This window comes from Henckelia pumila, chromosome 2, assembly GCF_033568475.1.
Source record: "Henckelia pumila isolate YLH828 chromosome 2, ASM3356847v2, whole genome shotgun sequence".
NCBI classification, from domain to species: Eukaryota; Viridiplantae; Streptophyta; class Magnoliopsida; order Lamiales; family Gesneriaceae; genus Henckelia; species Henckelia pumila.
In genome coordinates this window covers 192,499,930-192,515,099 of record NC_133121.1, presented here as the reverse complement: position 1 = coordinate 192,515,099, position 15,170 = coordinate 192,499,930, and the positions used below count along the sequence as shown (strand labels likewise).

Below are 15,170 nucleotides of genomic sequence, written 5' to 3'. Positions count from 1 at the left end.
TAAGAATCAATTCCTCTAATCCACATTACAAATCCACATAATTTTTCTCTAATTCTTAGGAGTATCGAAAATCATGGCATTCGTGCATAAATGTGAGAACTCAAGATTAAATATAGCTAACATGAACTTTTTTAGCGAAAAAAAAAATTATTTTCATCATAGGCCAACACAATTACAACATCATGCCTTTAACTCCAACTAACTCATAAAAAATTTCAAATTTTCACAAATTTTAAACATCCCCCCAAACTTAAATTGTGCATTGTCCTCAATGTACAGTATTCATTAAAAACAAGAGATACATACCTTAGGCACCAAGCGTCAGTACTCGGCACACTCAAAACTCTTCTCAGGGGTGGCTCCTAAACTCTTTCAGCTCCATAATTTTTCACCTACACAATTCAAAAAATCATTATTAATGTCTAGATTTCTCATGATAAAAATAAAAACAAAAACAACTAAAAAAAAATAAAAAACGCATAAAAACTAGCTTGGGTTGCCTCCCAAGAAGCGCTTAGTTTATAGTCCATAGCCCGACTGTATTCCAATTCTAGCCCGGTTCCGCTTTGTTGAGGGTCTTCCCTTTCGCTTTCACCCTCCAAATATATTCAACAACCTTTTAAACTTTGATTTCTTCTTCGTTTTCTTATTTTTCTTTGGCACCTTCGATCATTCTTCTTTGAATCTACCTCATGAACAAGTTTGGGATGGTCATCCAGCTTCACAAATCGCTCAATCATGCATAATTCCAAGATGAGTGGATTACTTGATTTCTTGAATATGTTAAAAATAACTTTTTCTCCGTCCACACCCATCGACAACTCACCATTCTTCACCTCAATCTTGGCATCAGCAGTGGCCAAGAAAGGTCTCCCTAATATCAGTGGCATATTTGCATCCTCCTCCATATCTAGCACAACAAAATTCGTCGGAAAAATAAATTTATCTATTTTTACCAAAACATCTTCAATGATTCCAAGCGGATATGTGATAGATCTATCAGCTAGCTGCAATGCGATCATTGTGGGATTCACCTCGCCAAGTCCTAAGCTCCTGAAAACCGACAAAGGCATCAGATTAATGCTAGCTCCTAGATCGCAAAGTGCATTATTAAAATAAAAAGAACCAATAGTGCAAGGAATAGTAAAACACCGTGGATCTTTCAGCTTTTGTGGCATCTTCTTTTGAAGCACAGCACTACATTCTTTAGTTAAGCTCACCACCTCATTCTCTTGCAGTCTCCTTTTCTTGGACATCACCTCTTTAATAAACTTCGCATAATTTGGCATTTGTGCCAAAACATCAGCAAAAGGGATGTTGATATGTTTTTTCTTGAAAATCTCCAAGAATTTTGAGAACTGCTCGTCCACTGCCTTCTTTTTGAACCTTTGGGGGTATGGAAGAGGAGGTTTGTACATCGCTTTCTGCTCAGGTTCAGACTCTTTCTCCTCGACCTTCTTCTCGTCAACTGAAACTTTTTCATACGCCTTGCTCTCAGATTTGCCCTCTTCATTATCCACCTGCTTCCCACTCCTCAACGTGATAGCATTACAATGCTCCTTGGGATTCACCTCAGTATTACTTGGGAATTGGCCTCTGTTATTATCTTTCAGTGCATTCGCTAACTGCCCAATGCTAGTCTCCATGGATTGCAATACAGCACCCATGTTGGCCACATGCGTCTCTAAGCTGTCAAGGCGAGTCTCAATCCTCACCATCAACATCCTCCAAAGGAGGCTTACCCTCACCCTTATTTGTATTGTATCCCGGAGGAGGATTCAACACATTATTATTATTTGCATATGAAAAATTCTCATGATTACGCAAACTAGGATGATATTGATTGGGTACAGAATTACCTCGATAGTTGTTGTAATTTCTGTTGTTCACATATTGAGCTTGCTCCACACTCTCAAATCCATCAGCAGAATTTACGGCAGTCGCCAGCGATGCTGTCTTAATAGAAACTTGATTGCCTTTGGTCAGTGCAGCCAACTGTGTAGAAATAGTAGTCATCTGAGCATTCAAAGCAGTGAACGCATCAACCTCTTGAATTCGAGCAGGATTCCTTATCGCAGATCTCTCACTCGGCCACTGATAACTGTTAACAGTCATTTGCTCAAGCATCTCATAAGCCTGTTCAGGAAATTTAGAAAATATTGAACCTCCAGCTGCAGCATCCACAGAAATCCTCGTTGGGCCATTCAAACCATTGTAGAATAACTCAATCTGTTCCCAGTCCGGAAAATTATGGTTCAGGCATTTCCTAAGCAATTCCTTGTACCGCTCCCAAGCTTCATACAGTAACTCATAATCTTGCTGTTTGAAAGTAGTGATCTCAATTTTCAGCTGGGCAGACTTGGCAGGAGGAAAGTACTTAGCCAGAAATTTGGATTCCATGTCTTCCCATGTAGTGATACTCCCAAGAGGTAGTGACTGCAACCAACTACGAGCATTGTCCCTAAGAGAGAACGGGAACAATCGTAGTCTGATGGTGTCCTCAGTAAGACCATGAATCTTCACTATGTCAGCAATCTCCAGAAAAGTACGCAGATGCAGATTTGGATCTTCAGTAGCTGCACCCCTGAACTGATTCTGCTGCAACATATTAATCAGAGCTGGCTTCAACTCAAAATTATTTGCCGTGATGTTCTGCCGAGCTATCCCAGAATAATGATTATTGATCACCGGTCGAAAGTGATCTGTGAGACCTAGATTCTAATCTTCTATTCTTAAGATAAGGCAATAGATCAAGACAATCTAATTAAAAGGATTAAGGCATAACAATGTTTTTTTTTATTATTATTAAAAGGGGTGCTCGCTCGATCGGTAAAATCTTACCGATCGAGAGGGCCAAAACAATCCAACTCTCTGCCCAAAATTCAGGACCCCCGCTCGATCGGTAAAATCTTACCGATCGAGCGGGCACAAAATGTCCCAGACTCTGCCTCGCTGAAAGGTGCTCGCTCGATCGGTAAGAGTCTTTCGATCGAGCGAGATAATATGATATTCCCAGTAAAAGAGACTAACATGAAATCAAATAAACCTATCAAATCATACTATGAATTCATTCCTCATATTATCAATTAATCCATTCAAGTACTGAATTAAAATGATATGCATGTCTTAAAAACTTCTGGATTATCAGACTCAGATAATCAATTGGAATTCTTATTTCTTTCTTTGGTTTGGGATCCCAAGGTTAAAACATCCTACAATCACACCGACTTCCCTCTCGAGGTGGACGTGGCATGCTTTAATCCTCTAGAGTCAAGAGCATTATAGTGAGCTACTCGACAAGGTAGTAAATCGCCTACCAAGCTACTCGACTACAATCCCTAGATTGTCTAATTCAATCTGAATAAATCAAGGCTCAATATGAATGCATATGTAATCTCATGCACTCAATATAAATTCAATCATATAATCAAATAAGAATTCAAGACATGCAATATGTGATTTCTTCTAGGACACTCGAATCAATCCGGATTCGAGTTAATCGTCCTACTCCATTCCAAAGTCATCTTATACCTCTTCTTTGTCGTTCCAAAACTTCAATCTGAAAACATCAATTCCTCAATCAATATCCAAGTCAAGTTAAATCAATCGATAAAGAAGGACATCAATATTATACCGGCTCAACTCTTCCAAACTGATCAAGACTGCAAGGCTCACAATCTCCAAGAACTTCAATTCAATCTATCAGAAGAAGTCATAGTGATCAAAATCGATATCAAAACTCATACTAAGCTCGGTATAACTCAAAACATCGAAACGATATCCAAAACTCAAACTGACGGCATAACGGCTGTAAACTGACCAAACCGAAAATGCAGACAGCAAAACAACAACTCAACAAACTCATTCCAATCCTCAAACATCAAACCCAACACAATATCAACACATCTCAAAATCAAGATTTTCGAAAATGACAAGAAAAATCATAACAATTCCGATCATCGTTAGATCTTCGAACCGTCTTAGATATACGATCACTGCTAACTCATAATCATCCTCTCCGAATATAAACAAATTCTGACAACATCGATAAATTCAAACTTCTCAGAATTAAGATAAACTTACTTCCAAACGGAGCACTCGTCGTTGTGATCGTAGATATCAAGTCAGAAATCAATTCTATCGGACAGATTGAGCTAGAATCGAAATCACAAAGCTTGGGGGAAAGCTTTCTCGCCTTCAATGGATGGAACACGGTTGGAGGGGATGAAGGAGTGAAGGGAAAGACTTAGTCAAAGTCTAATAATATAACAAATCCCATATTTGCATTTCAGTCCCTGAAAATTCCAAAAACTACAAATTAGACCCTGTTCTCTAAAAAGTCAGCTCTTGAATTCTGAAATCACTGTTTATCTCAAATAACATCAATTAAGATAAAAACGGGGCGTTACATGATCTCTGATAGGCATCGGAGCATTATTGACAACACGTTCTCTTTCTCTTTCTTCAGCCATTTGTTGCAACTCTTCTCTTCTAGCTTTTCGCAAAGCTTTAGCAGTTTTCTCGATTTTCGGATCAAAGAGCAGTGAGTCGTAACTTTGGCTTTTTCGCATAAACTGCATAGACAGGAAAAATTTTTAAATTAGAACCAACAAAATAAAATAAAATGCTCTAAATCAAAATTAAGACTAATTAGCACAATTTAATATAAATCAAATAAAATTCAATCCCCGGCAACGGCGCCAAAAACTTGTTACGTGTTTTTCGCTCGCAGCGCACGATGTCAAGTTATAATATAGGAATTAAGTCCAAGTCGATCCCACAGAGAATGAATAAATAATATTATAATAAATATTTGCGACTAATCAAATCCTAATCCTATGTAGAGCTACGAAAATGGTTTGATTTTATAAAACTAAAATTTTCAAGAAACAAAACTAAATAACCACGAGTTCACGAGAGAAAAAATCAATAAGCGATGAATGCTAGAGGTTCGACTTCACTTGACTGTCCACCACAATTTATTTATAATGATTGTTCAATTATAATTTCTTCTAGTTTATTAGCCAAGAATTCCTATTATTTTCTACTACCTCTCTCGAGTGTCAAGAAGAAATTCGTATTCAATAGCAAACTCAATATGTCTATATAAGTTTAAATATTAAATCCGGTAAATAACACAAGAATTCTTCTAATGACTTCTATGGAGTTATATGTCTTTCGAACAATATGAACACCAAATATGTATTTTCCTATGTCGTATTCAAAATCTCCTCTCTCGAGTGATAGATTCTAAATAAAATATCATTCAATCTATGACCAGTAAATTGAACGCAATCAAATCAGGAAAACACAAATAAACCGAATGAATAATTCTAATATATCAATCAAAATATCAAAAACATGGTTTCAAGTCAAGCTACGTCGTCCCTCTAGACAATGGAATTAGTTCATAATGAAAATAAAAATCAAACAAAGCATGTTCTTGAACATCATTCAAAAATTATGAGAAAGAATGAAATAAAAACGAAGGTAGATGATGCTTCTCCGTCTCCGGTAGTCGCTTCGTCCGTCTTCGTGCCAAGAATACTTCTTCTCCCTTTTCCTTGGTCTCTAGCCGTCTCTAGCCTTCAAAAACTGATGAAAACCCTCGATTCTCCTCTGATATATGCCAAATAGTCCTTTTAAAGTTTGAGACTAAAAGTTTCCAAAAATAAGACACGTCAGGCGTGGGTGCGCCACCCTCGGGCGCAGGTGCGCCGCGTTTTTGGGTTCCAGGGCGCGGGTGCACTGATCACCAATAATTGTCTCAAAATAAAAGTTACAGGGCGCGGGAGCGCCGGTTCCGGGCGCGGGTGCGCTACAACGCATCCAACTCGCGCAGCATTCTTGAAAAAATCATAATTTGAGTTCTAGCCGTCGGAACAAGCTGAAATTTTGACAGCAACTTTAAAACATCCTAATCTTCAATTTGAACGGTGGAGATCGAATTTGAAGGTTTATAACATTCCCAATAATTTTCTGAAGTTTGCTGTCCTGTAATTCGGCTTTCCGCTTCTTCTCTCTACTTTTGCGTCATTCCTTGCATCTCACAAAAATAACAACTAACACGCATAAAATCCACTCCATACATAACAAAATCCAAGTCAAATTATATATAAATTAAGTGCATAAAATGCACTTATCAACGTCTCCCAACCCCACACATACACGTAAATAAATATAGTCACAACCAATTCACTTCGTTCGAAAAAGATAATTTTCTTTCATTCATGAATATGGGACTTAGCATGCATAAAGAAAATATGTCGTAAATGTAGAAATGATGTTATGTAAATATTAAACGATAATCATGCATATGACTCACACAAGGGTGATCGGGATGATGATTTAGGGAACAAACCAAAAGGTGGAGATTTTAACTCAAAATTTGCACTTAGGACTCCTCGGAGGGTTTCGCCCGTAAAATGTTTAACTCGCTTGATTCTTACCCAAAAAGGATTTTGCTTGAAACCACGACTCCTCGTCACTTAGAAATAAGTAGGGAAATCATCCTTGGGATTTATTTCCTAAGCTATCATTTTACAAAATTTAAATTCCGGGCAGCAGCCCTATTGGTTTCAAAAATTCTGTACCTAGCCAAACAAAACTCTAGAACCCGACCGAAACTTATCCAAATTGATTCTCGCTTGAACCGACGTATTCCCAACATCCTAGACCATTTTCAAACCCGAGCCCTTACCCAAAACCCGAGTTTGAAACCCTGTCTCGAACAGCTTCTGGACAGCCTGCCCAAAGCCCAAAAATTCTGCTCATGTCCTAGCTATACATCCATTGAAATTCTTAGCTAAGTGACTCCCATCTCCCAAGCTAGTGAACTAGGACCACAACCATTGCATTAGACTCACTATCACCATCAATCTAACCCCACAAACCTCCTAAACTCAGCAACTACAGTAGCCCCTAGCCGACCTCAAAGCCGAGCCCATCCTTACCCTCGCATTCGAAACTCCCTCCCATCCAACCTACAAGTCGACTTCGAACCTTCTTAGAAGCTACCATGTGAACTACATAACAACCATGGTAGTCCTAAATCACCATCCAACTCATCACCAAACACAACCGACCGAACCAAGCATTTACATGATTGACAAATTTTCTGGAAATTTTGGCATCGTAAGAACATAATTTATGGAAATTATCGAAAACTCAAGGCATAAACATAATCATATTACCAGTTCACAACCATTCCAAAACTCATCAAACGATGTAATTTTTCCAGCAAAACTAACGAGAAGAAATCAATTCTGTGCAAGTGCAATGACCGAAACAGGGCAGTTCATGTAAGTGCATTTCAAAAAAAAAATATTTCCAGAGAGTACAATACACACAATATATATACTAATCTACAAGGGGAAAAGAAGAAGCATATCCTTTCCTAGCTAAGGAATTCGAAGAACAAGAAATAAAAAGAATATGGGGAAGCTTGCGGCCGAACAAGCTGAGGAATGGCGTTGCTCGATTGAGCTGGAATCGAGCTGGGAACGAGCTCCAAACCTCGACCAGCTAGCCTAGGATCGATCCACTGGAGAAGAATTGAAGATGGAGATGCTAAGAGAAAATGGAGAGTGAAGCCGATGCTTCCTTGGGACAGAACAGGGCGTTCTCGGCTGTTGTGTGTGTTTGTGTGCATGAGTTGTGTGAGTTTTTTGTGTGTGTGAATGTGTGGCTAGGATTGAACCTTGTGCTAGATTAGGTAACCCTAGAAAAAATGGAAGTGTTAAGAAATTTAAGGGAAAAGTGCTATACACTAAAAAAAATGTCAAACCAATAAAAAAATTAGGATTACAATTTAAATCGTACTAAGAGGGTATTTGGCAGAGCTTAAAAGCTCTTTCAAACAGCTTATAAGCTGTTTTAGAGCTTTTAAGCTTTGAAAATGTGTTTGGTAATTTTTTTAAAAAAACAGCTTATAAGCTGTCAAAATAAGCTGTTTTTAAAAAAGTAAAGGGAGATGTACTTTTTTAAAAAGATCTTATTTTAATATTCCATATCTCTAAAATATCATTGAATATTTTAATAAATCTCTATCTTATCCTCCACTTATTAAATATTAAATATTATTTAAAAAAAATTACAAATCACATAAATTTTTCTAAAAATAAAATATTAAAACAATTTTATTTTTTAATATAGGTTTATTCTAAAACTATTTTCGTATGTGTATAACTCAAAATATTATTTTCATAGAATTATACCCTTTTTGGTAATTTTGACAATAAAAGATCTTATAATACCAAACATATCAATATCTTTAAGTTATTTAAAATAAGTTTATCCAAACACTTTAACAGCTTATTTTTAAAATAAGCTCTAACAACTTATAAGCTCGTAAAACAGCTTTTAAGCTCTAAGAGCTTATAAGCTCTTTTTAATAAGTTTAGCCAAACACCCTCTAAATAAAAATATAAGCTTAAAATTCTAATTTAAAATATTAAATTTGATTTTACTAGTTCCGGGAATTAACATGATACTTTTCGCAAAAAGTTAAAAATAATAAATTCTAATGCGCGGAAGAATATAATATTTAGCCAAATAATCATAGAAAATTAAAATAATTAAAATAATTAAAATAATAAATATTAAAGACTAATTTAGGCATGAAAATTAAATTAAGAAATTTTAGGCGTCACAATGAAACTTGCACTAAATTGTCTTAGGTCGGCGAATAGTTTTGAAGCTTTGTCTTTTGAAGTTGCATGTAGCTGGGGTAACATGTCACACACGCACGTTCTCATTCGGCTGAAGTTGTATCATTGATGATCGAGAGTAGTTGTGAACTTGTTTTTTGTGGGATAACTTCTCTGAGGCTATGTTGTGCATGATTCATCCTTGCTTATGTTTTTGTTGTGTTTTCATTTTGTTTTTGCATACTTGCTCAAGGATTAAGTGTGAGGGTATTTGATAGTCATGTTTGTGTTGTTTATTTTAATGTTATTTAGTTGTTGTTTTGCATTCGTTTATGTGTTTTAATTACGTATTTTGTTCGTATTGCATTTTGTGTGTCTACATGATTTATTTCCCGGTTTTGTGTGTAGGTTGTGCGTTTTGGAGGACGTATGAATGAACTATGGAGCAAAAGGAAATGCTGAGAAGTTTTGAAGAAAAAGTGGACCGCTCGATCTGCAATGTTCAACCGATCGAGCGGCCATTTGAAGAAGCAAAATAGTAGGAGCTGGAAATTTGGCTCGCTCGATCTGCAAGATTATACCGATCGAGCGGCCGCATTATATTTGAAGGACAGTAGGATCACATTTTTGCCTGCGCTTGATCGGCAGACTTTAACCGATCGAGCGCGAGGCGCTGTTCGGGAGAAGAAATTTTAATTTTGGAAACTCTTTTATTTTGGACTCGAGACTTTTATTAGATCTTTATTCCGTTTTTCTTAGGGAGAATTATCAGATTTAGACGGCAGAAAGCAGAGAAATCTCTTGGCGGCTAGGTTTCTTCTCTCTTTTCTTAGATTTACTTTTTATTTCATGAATTTTTCTAGAGAATTCATGAATATTTGTGGCTAAGCTTTAGTACTTGGTTGAGGAAGACAAACCCTTGATTTTTTTTATTCATGAGATTCGAATTTTTCATTGTTTAATTCCAAATTGCGTATCAAGAGTTGTTTTGGATTGATTGTCATGCTTTTATGTGAGATTTTAGGATTGATCACCTTAGGGTTTTGCTATACAATCTATTGCTAAATTAGAATTCAAATTTGTAATTGTTTGAATCATCTGATTTTTGAAGCAACTATGATTAATATTTTCCGCTGGTGAATTTGTTAAATCGTAAGAACAAAAATTGACTAGATTAAATACAATCGCTGGTATTGTGTTGTCTAAATTCATCTGTTTTACTCATTTGAATGCTAACGTGGATTTAAATCTAATCGCTGGTATTGGGTTACTTTATGGGGTAAGGGTTAACTTAGAACGCTGATGTCTAGTTAACTAAAATTAAGGTGAAACGGGAATTAAATTCCAATGATGAATATTCAATGTGAATTAATTATTTTTAGGAAATCGATGATCGAATGAATAATTTCAAGGGTGTAGTCGACCGATACCAAGTCTCGTTAGTTTATTGATCTTTCTTATTTTAATTTTTGCATAGTAGTTTTTAAAAATCCAAAAAAAAACCCCTTTTATTATTTTCAGTATTTTAAGAACACTATTTAAATTTCACTTTCCTCGTGGGAACGATCTCTACTCACACTACTGCATAATTTGTTTATCTGATTGAGTTGGGTAATTTGGACATGACACGACTTAGCGCTACCATTCCCAATGTAAGTAAAAATGAAATTACAAAAATAAATAAATACTAAGAATAAAAAGGAATACTCCCCTTGGGTTGCCTCCCAAGCATCGCCTCTGTTTACAGTCGTCGGCCCGACTGTATGCTTCAGTTCATCAAGGTGGTTCATATCTAGTTCCCTTGTCACCTTCACCCATCTGAACAGTTTTGTAGTTATTTTCTATCTATGCTTTTTCTGCTTTGATATCTTGCTTATCCCCGTTTCTTGACTACTTATTCCCTTTCCCTTAGGCATTCCTTTTTCTTGATCTGGAGGAAGTTTTGACTTAGTTATAGGTACCTGCAAATCAGAAAGAAAAATTTCAGCAGTATAATTTTTTACAGGTTTTCCAATAACTTCCTTCAACTTATCCTCATTCACAACTATCTTGTGCGTTTGTGACAAGTAATCATTAGCATCAATATTATTAACAACACTTTTACAACCACGAATTTTCAGGGTATCAAAAATATGAAACTTAACAATCTCCCCCATTAAACTCCATAGTGAGAGTGCCATTGTTAACATCTATAATCACTACAAGAAAAACGGAAAACGACAACGGATTTTATCCGTTGTCGTAGGGGGGTTTAAAACCGTTGTAATTGTTGGTGTTGTAAAAAGCATGCCCAACGACAACAGTTTATATCCGTTGTCTTTGGAGGCATACAACAACAGTTTTGCAACAGTTTATATCCGTTGTCTTTGGAGGTATACCACAACGATTTTGCAACAGTTTATATTCATTGTCTTTGGAGGCATACGACAACGGGTCTGCAACAGTTTAAATCCGTTGTCGTTTTTTAAATAAAAAACAAAAAAAATTAATATACAAATTTTTAATATTATTAATCAATCAAAATTTAAATTTTTTAAAATAAAATTTAATATACAATTTTACAGTATTACAAATCACTCGAAATTCGAATCTAATCCAATCACACTAAATTGAACTAATTCAATCTAATTCAATCACACTATAAATTGTCCTTGGTTATGCTGTCTTCTAACTCCCTCGCTGGAACCCAACTGTGAATAGCCTAAAAACTTCAAGAATTAGAGCTAGATCATGCTGGAACCGAACAAACATCTATTCCATGGTGATTGAGTGGTGGTAGCTCGTCAGAGAAACTGAAATTAGAGCTGAAATGAGTAGAAATTTATGGGATTGGCTCAAATACTAGCTTAAGATTCAAACCCAAGATAGAACACTAAGAATCATTTAACATATAAACATACTTCAAAGAAATCTTAACCTTTAAATTCAGTTAACTAAAATGAGCACTTCCATTTTTTTTAGTTTAATTACCATGATTGATCTCATCATTTGCCTTGTCAAACATGGAACACACGTGCACTCCAAACATCAGTCAGAATCAGAATTCCACAACCATGGTAAATTCACAAAAAGAAGATAAAGTGGAGAGCAATAAAAATTACTTGGATTGAGTGTAAATGGAAAATATTTTTCAGCAGAATAACTGGAGAGCAATCAAAATTAGGTGGATTGAGTGTTATCATGTGCTCATACCTCCCAAAATATTTTAACTGTTTGGCTCCCTTCACTATGACCTCCAGTATATATATTTAGTATTTTTTTCTCAAATAATCAACATCAATGTTATGGTTTCCACCTGAAAGTAACTGAACAACAAAATTTTTGGGCAAAGGTGCATTCCATTGTAATATTGAAACGAATACTAACCTTTTGAGTAGAACCAAATTGCACACCCCATGGTTCTACTGAAATTTATCTATAGTATGCAAATAAAGTTTTGCGATCAACAAGATTAGCTTATACATCAAGATTGAAACAATATAATTGAAAATGTCACAATTTTCTCAATTAAAAGAATAGTCAGAGCCTCTATCCCCAAGGAGAATTGGCAATACAATTCAGAACCATCCCGTAAAATGACATGAAATCATTTTCCACAAGATTAATAATACAGCTGAAATAAAATGATGTTCAAAATTCTAAGAGAACATGTATGGAAGGAATGCCAACATGATTTATACCTGAAAAACCTCAAGATTTTGGAATGATCCTAAAGAACTTTGCCTCTCATTGTGATCTTATGAAAACATCCATATATATATGAATTAATAAAGCTTACCCTTCTCCAAGAACATGCACTTGTAGCAGCATATTCAATCACAGCTCTCATTTGTTCCTGGTAATATGCATCTTTTAATGTCAACTACCTGCAATGACCCAAAACAGATTAAAAAAGATTAAAGTAATCTATACAAGATGGAGAAAATAATTAAAAAAGAAACAGTATAAATGCAAATAAAAACAATATAATGTAAATAATTATTGATATCAGATCTCCAAAGTAGAGTAAAGACAAAGCATTTATTTATGCAATAAAATGATCATATTCAAGGAGGACTTTTAATACATAATATTACATATTGTCATCCTAAATACGACATGTAATAATTGATCCGAGAAAAGTTCATTTACCAAAATAAACTTCATAATTTTGTAAACCATATTTTGATGTTATGAAAGGAATAAATTAATAAAACACAAAAATTTGAAAAAGGCAGTACTTATCCTGATTTTCTTTAGAGGAATAAAAAAAATCATGCAAAAGAAGTTGTAATTAAATGATAAACACGAAGAAAACATCTAACTAAACACCCAACACCATTTTATATATACTCCTAAGCTCAGAATCAAGATTCAAGACACATGAATAATAAAAGAAATGTATGAAAAATTAAACTTTAGGACATATAATAGAAACATGCAGAATATTCAACATTCTTACAAATAATTTGTGTGATCAAACCCCCAGAAAAGGGCATAACTCCATCCATTACTGAAACAAAGATTCTGTAATGTCTCTTTTGCATTTGAAACAATCTTTTGTACTGTACCCATTTTTCAGAAACAAGCCCTTAAATTAATAATATAATATAGTGGGAAGTGAAAGTATCAATCCCATCAGTGTTCGCTGCAGAGAAGTAATCAATCCCATCACTCCTATGTTTTGGGTACTCAAGAAATAGATTTCAAACCCCTAGCTAGCTTTCAACTATTGAAAAAAGAAAAATAAAGGAAGCCCCTAGCTTTGCCATTGATGAATAAATGACAAGTGCCCAATACCTAAACATAACAGATGTGGGAAGATGAGGTAATATAACAAAAATTCGAAAGGTACAAATTTTACTTCTTGTATGCAATATATCAATAACCACTTTAAGCAATACTAAAATTAAAAATTGTTTCTGAAATTTTTGTATAGTCGTGTGTTTCTAATCATTAAAAAGACACATGATTCCCCTGCATTTTCCATCCCTAGAGGCTCCAAAGCAAAATAAAAAGACTGTCGAGTTAAGAGAAACCATTTCCTCAATGTAATTGCACATATGTAAAAAATTAGTAACCTCTGTAGTGTATCAAATTTTGGTCTCTTGATTCTGGTTCTTAGGGTTCTTCTCTGTTCCCCATCAACTTCAAGGGACAAGATTTGCATGCTTTGGTTCGACCTCCACATAGCCCTTGAAATTCCAGAACTATGATACCAAACCAAGAACACGACGTGGAGTTAAAAAGTGTAAGAAATTTGTAGTGAAATGTAGTCATCTGTTGATACCTGAAACTTGTATGGTGCCCAGCATTGGATCCGAGAAAATATTACTATGTCAGACTCAAATTTCTTGAAGCTTCAATCAGCTAAATTCTGCATTTAGAAAATCGGAAACATGACTTATAATAAAACATATATCAGATACAGAAAAATTAATTTGAGCTTATGGTTTGTTTATGGTGTTGTATAATAAAACATATATCAAAAGAGGATATTCACTTATGGTTTGTTTATGGTGTTGTACAAAGCTTCAAACACTCTCAGTTGACATAAACTCAATATATTGAGCTTTAAAATTTGTCCACCTTGGAAAATTAATTATTATCCTTCATATGAAAAATTACTCATTCATATGGATAACAAGAAGCTGCGACAAAATGAAACATTTGAACCTCGGAAACGAAATTCACAATAAAATTCTGGAAACTCATGAAAAAAGCCACACCAATCGGCGTAACCGCGGATGAAAATTTCTTCGGGAAAGGACTGAGATTGCTCAAGTATTATACTAATTTCAAAGGCTAGCTATAAGAACACAAAAAAACTATAAATCGGAGCAAATTACCCGGAACAAACAAAGAAGAACTACTCGCAGATTTTGATCGAAACAGGGACGATGGCTCGCACAATTTGACCCCATAGTTTCTAGGATTCAGAACATAATCGAGTTCATGAGATCTTGGGCTAACATTTAGTGGTCTCCGGCTTGTTTCCGTTGGAGTAAGAGCGGTGATGGCGGCTGATTGGCGCTGGTCGGGAGGTGACGGGAAAGGGTAGGGTTTGGCGTTTGGTTTCTTTTTGTGGTTCGTGTGGTTTTGAGAGTAATATATATCAGAATAGACGTCTTTTTGCAAAATTGATGTTATTGAGGGGAAAAAAATACAAAACCTTAAAATAAAAGGCACTACCACAACGATTTTTTAAAACAGTTGTTGTTGCCCTAAAAAAAACCCGCTAAAAGACAACGGTTTTTAAAAACCGTTGTCTTTGTTCACAAAAAGAACGCTCATAGACAACGGTTTTAAAAAACCGTTGTCTTTTAGGTGTTGTGTATTTGGAGTTTTGTTGTAGTGAATGGACTTCAACGTTTTCAAAAATGGTCTTCTTAGAAAAATTGGACTATTCAAATCATTATTTTTCATATCAAGCACATAAAAATCAGCAGGAAAAACCAAGTTACCAACTTGAAAAAAAACATCCTCTAACACACCCCTAGAATAAATAGTAGATCTATCAGCCATCTAGATAACAATTGCAGT

At 35.3% G+C, this 15,170-nt stretch overlaps 1 long non-coding RNA gene and 1 other non-coding gene across 2 annotated transcripts; one reads left to right on the top strand and one right to left on the bottom strand.

The window, feature by feature from the left end:
* Positions 1-2,245: 2,245 nt before the first annotated feature.
* Positions 2,246-2,351, top strand: LOC140885673 (small nucleolar RNA R71). The gene has a single exon (XR_012151092.1). It is a non-coding gene; the product is annotated as a small nucleolar RNA R71 (small nucleolar RNA).
* An 8,804-nt stretch (positions 2,352-11,155) lies between these two features.
* Positions 11,156-14,690, bottom strand: LOC140884845 (uncharacterized). Its single transcript, XR_012150741.1, has 4 exons — positions 14,477-14,690; positions 13,918-14,004; positions 13,709-13,837; positions 11,156-12,514 (listed from the first exon to the last, which is right to left on the bottom strand). It is a non-coding gene; the product is annotated as an uncharacterized lncRNA (long non-coding RNA).
* Positions 14,691-15,170: the final 480 nt, after the last annotated feature.